This window comes from Octodon degus, unplaced genomic scaffold, assembly GCF_000260255.1.
Source record: "Octodon degus isolate 3935 unplaced genomic scaffold, OctDeg1.0 scaffold00170, whole genome shotgun sequence".
Classification (NCBI taxonomy): Eukaryota; Metazoa; Chordata; class Mammalia; order Rodentia; family Octodontidae; genus Octodon; species Octodon degus.
Genome location: NW_004524746.1, coordinates 463,549 through 469,392, shown reverse-complemented (window position 1 = coordinate 469,392; position 5,844 = coordinate 463,549).

The following is a 5,844-nucleotide window of genomic DNA, read 5'->3' as shown; positions in this document are numbered from 1 at the left end:
TTTTCTGAGTTCAATTGTTTTGAAACATTTAATTTTCTGAATATTGCTTAATCTTATTTTTTGTTCTAAGATTTATACTGTATCTTTGACTTACAATTATTTAAAAGACATGGTATGATATCTTCTCCTAGTATTAGAAACTTTAAAAAGTATAATTCCATTTTCTGTTGACTTTAAAAAAAACCAGGTTTGTACTTATGTTGTTTATTTATTGTTTCTTGCCTATATCTTGTAATATGAGAAACTACTTTGGCAGTAACAATACACAATGTACTAACCATTAAAAAAAAAAGTAACAACTGTTATAGTTTAGATCTGCAAGTTCCCCCAAAAACATGTTCAGAGGCTGGGTTTTTGGAAGACTGATCCCAGGAATGTTTTACCCAGTAGTGGGTGTATGTAGTGGGTGTCTCTAGGTAATTGTGCTGTTTGTAACTAGGGTCTGGGCAGCAGCAGTATCCATATAGTGGGCATGTGACCTGGCAGCATCTTTTCCATCCTTGGTTGCTCCTTCTTCTGTTTCCTCATTGCCATGATGTGAACATCTTTCTCCCATCAGAACAATCTGCAATGCCTTACTGATGCAGAAACTTGACACCAAGTATTCAGTTGTCTAAAACCTGTGAGTCAAAGTAAACCTGAATTGCTTTAAGTTGGGGTTGTTGAGTAGTTTGTCCCATTGATTAGAAAGTAACTAAGGCAACAGTTTTCTCTAACCATTTTCCTCATATATAGGTAGAAAAATGAGCATTTCAAGTGGTATGAATGGATTTAATCCTAAAATATAAAATCAGATAATCTATTAAAATACTGAAGTCATAATAAAAATTTATGAGTTTTATTATTTAAATTATCATGTCAAGTAGGACAGTTTAAATGTTAATGCATTATCTTACATAATATTTAAAAACACATAAGCTAACTGATTTACATACCTTATGAATATTAATGTCAGATAGTTGCTATTCTGAATATGTTTTTCTGTATGGGGTACAAAGAGGTAAAATTAGTGCATTAAACTGATTTTTTACTTCTCAGGAATACAAATCACTGAAATAATGGAAATTTACTCAGTTTTGTTTGTGTGTGACTAATTCATAGAGCCTAAATCCTCTTTGGGGGACAAAGTTTTTCTTTCTTTCTTTTTTTGTGTATTTAGTACAGGGTCTTCAGGGTCTCATTACAAAGATCAGACTAAAAGTGATTCTGCTGTTTTCAGCCTCCTAGTCATTGGGATTATAGGCGTGAGCCACCACACCCAGTCTTAAAGTTTTTCTTTTCAATGCACCTCACTGCATTATTTATCCCACCTATCTTTCCCTCCTTTTATTTATTTTTTTATTATTTGTCTTTGGGAAAGAAATTATTGTTATTTAATACTTCATTGTCTTCCTCAACCATAAAGTTCTTACTCATACTTTTTTGTTACCATCTTAGGAGTATTTGAGAGGCAGCATTAAAAATCGAGTATCTGAATGTTGAACTAATACAAAAGTCACTCCAAGAAAATTACTACATATAGCTTGTAAGGTATAATATAGTAAACTTACAATGCATTTCTACTTACAGATTAGGAGTGCATCACATATCTGTAATTAATTGACATAAGATCATATTGAACTAGGTGAAAATGAAGCAAATTCTATTTAACAGTCTATGTGAATCAACCAGGATGTTACTTTTCTCAAGGACAATCTATATATCATAATTGTGAATTATTTTTTCTTTTGAATTTTAGTCAATCTTAATAAGCACTGTATTTATTCAAGTTCATAGGATGAGAGTAGAAGGTGTCCCACAGAATGAATGCTCTTTTTTTCTTTATGTTAAACTATATTGAGTAATTCATTTAAATTCTGATGTAGGAAAAACAAATTTAGGTCAGCGAACCTAATTTAGAATGACTGCAGCTTATCTAAAGGATATTGATAAGCTTCAAAAAAAGAAAGTTGTACTCTTTCTCTGGCCATTTATTTTTCATTTTTTGTTTCAATAATAATGATCACTTACATTTATACATTGTAGTATACATTTTTCTTTCAAAGAAGCAACATTTATTTGTATCCAAATATCCTTCTAACTGCCAGAGTATGAATGTATAAATTGATATAAATAAAAATAATGTCTCTAAATTATTCAGAAACAAAGGCAATGTTTATCTAATGCTGGAAAGAAAGAAAAGAAACGGTAATTGCCTGTTAAAGGTGTAAATGCAGAGTTGACAATTCCACTCATACTCCATATCCAAATATATTTTGAGATTATAAAAACAATGAAGAAATTTGTTTGAATTAATTATATGAAATAGAAGCTGTTAATATTTTTAATCATTTTTACCTCCAGTTATGATAGAATCATTAACTACTAAGTGATAATATTAACATATTCATGTCTCTCAAATGCATATTCAGAGAGCCAGGGGGAGGCATCACTGTAATTGTGTTGAGATGTCTCCAGTCTGATGGGCTGTTTTCACTTTGTCCGATTCTATTAGAGATATGTCATTTCACAGCTAGCCCTTCTTCCCTAGAAGATCTTCAGTTGATTCATGTCACCAAACACTTATTCATTTAAGTGTTGTTTAAGTAAAGATTAGGTTATGGACCTGACTTGATCTAGTGTGCAAAGTGAAGTTTGTGGTCATGAAAATGTAATCTTGGGGCTCAGAAAATGGCTTCAACAAGCTTCAGCCAGTCCTATGTTTAGTTTTTATGAGTACAGCAGTAAAAAATTTGCTTATCCTTCTAAATCAAATGTTCATATTTACTTTGTAAAGTGTGGTCTTCTATAGTGTCATTCATCAAATAATTTCTATTTTTGCCACTCTAGCTTCCTGCATATTTGTGAAAGCTATCTCAGCAACTGTCACATAGAATTAATCAAGGCAAAATGTAAAATTATTATTATTTCTTTTCCATAATTTTATTGAGAAACAAATAGCAATGAGACAGTTTCAAATCAAGTTGGTAGGACAGTTTCAATAATTAACACATTGCATACATTCTTCCTAGGGGTTAATTGCTTTACAAGATGCGGACTTGATATCCAATTTAAAAACACCATTAGAGCAAATCCCTCTACTCATTAAGAGATTGTAACTATACATCTTTCCTAACCACTTTGAATACACAGATACAAAATGGACATTCATCTGTATCCCCATTTTCTGTTAGGTTCCATCATTTAAATATTATAGCTGTGTAAACTCAGCAAAATATTCTAAAAGAGTTCAGTAGTCCATACTAGGATTGGATCTTCTGATTCACTGACAAAGTCAGAAATTGTTGACCTGAGTTCTGTACAGCTCAAGATAACAGCATGGCTTTATTTCTTATACTTAGTTTTTATACTTTTCTGCTGGATGGTTAAGACCAAGGTAAAGCAGGACCTATGCAACAAGAGTTGTAACTTTTGGGTCTGATAAGGTCAGCGAAATCCCCTCAGGATTTATGCTGAGATCCTATACCTCAGATTGTAGAACCTTTGTCAGTGTCAGCCATGTGGATGAGTCACAGCCATTGCTTGGCCAATGTGCTCTCTGTGAAAGCCTGAGAGAATGTTTTCTCTCCAAGTGATTCTCCTTAGGCACATGCTACATCATTGACCACTTTCCTCTTTGGCACCATAATCTCCTTGTTCAGAAAATTTGGGACACTACCGAGTTACATGATGTTACAGTACAAGTTCTCATATGTCCTGAGTCTTAATTGACCTTGGAAGGCAAGGGACAAAATGTTGGCTTTCCTTGCAGCCCTCCTTTCCTCCAATTTTGGTCTGCAAACTAAGGTTGTTAACCATCCAGAAGACAAGCTTATTGTTATTACCATACAACCTAGGCTGTTAAGCTTAAGCTCACTATCTGTATGACTATCATACATTTTAGGCATAACATGGAACAGGTATTTTTCATCAAGTATTGATATGTTGAACTTTAAGTCCCTATAGAATATGATGATGAAACATTTAAAAATTAGAATACATTTTAAAAATATGCATAAAGAATTATATACTTCTTATACTTACATATAAGTCCAAAATCTAACCATATACAACCTTGAAGAAGGACAGTCCCGCAATATTCCTTTTCCTATCTGTTGCCTTCATTCACCACCCCCTCCTTATTGAACAATCATCTACTGAAGAGACAGCACAGTAGCAACTGGAATGTCAGGACAAGCAGCCCATATTCAGAAGACCAGAATGACAAGACTTCAAGCATGAAACTGCTATTACAGTTTACCATCTTCAGTGCAGTTGCTTAGTTCACAGGTATCAGTATATATAGTTAGTGTGGGTGAGAATATTTTCAATTAACTGCTAGATTCAAAAATGTACTGGAGATTCTCAGGATCATTGCCTTGCCAATCTTCTATATATATAACTGTATGGTTTGATATTTTCATGTTTCTTAGCTCTTCTCCATTCCTTCTTTTGATTAGTTAGTCCTCGAGATTCTGCTTTCCTTTTACTTGTATTATAACTTTCTATTTGTATTTATTCTTTTGAGTTCTTATACTAGGGAAACTATAGGATATTTACACATGTGTGTGTGGTTTATTTTGCTTATGAGTATATGTTCAAGTGGCATCCACTTCAATATAAAGTCTTCGAGTTTATCATTCTTAATAGCAGAGTAATACTCCATTGTGTAAAAATATCACATCGTTTTCAACCATTCCTCAGGTGATGGGCATCTTGGTTCTTTTCAAGATTTGGCTATCACAAATTGTGCTGCTACAAACATAGTCACACATATATCCCTATGATATGATGTTTTTAGATCCTCCGGGAAAATTCCCAGTAGAGGAATAGCTGGTTTAAATGGGATTTCCAGTCCAACTTTTCTAAGGAGTCTCCACACTGATTTCCATAATGACTGCACCAGTCTACATTCCCACCAGCAGTGGAGAAGGGTTCCTTTTTCCCCACAGCCTCTCCAACATTTGTTGTTGGGTGATTTCTTTACAAGAGCCATTCTTTCTGGGGTGAGATGATATCTCAGTGTTGTTTTAATTTGCATTTCACGAATGGCTAGTGATGTGGGGCATTTTTTCATATATTTACTCGCTTCTTAAATTTAATCCTATGAGAAGCATGTGTTCATCTTGGATCCCCATTTCTGGATTGGGTCTTTAAATTTTGGGGCCCTAGTATTTGTCAGTTCTTTATAAATTTTAGAGAGCAGACCTTTGTCTCAACACTTATTTGTCATGATATATTTAAAATTTGTGTGTTGCCTTTTGACCTTGTTGGTTATTTCTTTTGACATGAAAAAAACTTCTTAGTAGAGCAGGTCCCAGTTGTTAATTCTTTTAACTGTTTCTCGTGTGATTTGATTTCTGTTCATGGAGTATTTGTCTACTCATATATCTTCAAGAGTTCCTCCTAATTTTTCTTCTAGGAGATTTAGTATCTCTGCTTTATTGTTTAGATCTTTAATCCATTTTGACTTAAGTTTAGTGCATGGTGATAGACCTGGGTCAAGTTTTAGTTTTTGGCATATAGAGAGCCAGTTTTTCCAGAACCATTTCATAAAGAGGCCATCTTTCTTCCATTGGGTATGTTGGCCCCTTTGTCAAAGACAAGGTGGCTGAGTTCTTTCGTAGGGTCTTCAGCACCTTCCAATCTATTCCATTGTTCTGCAGTTCTATTTTGTTGACAGTACCATGTTGAATTTGTCACAGTGGATTTGTAGTTTAATTTCAAGTCAGGAATTGAAATTCCGCCTGCCTTGTCTTTATTGTCCAGAATTGCCTTTGCTATTCTAGGTCTTTTCTGGTTCCAGAGAAATTTTAGGAGTGATTTCTAGGTCTGTGAGCTAGGTTGGTGGTAGTCTGATAGGGA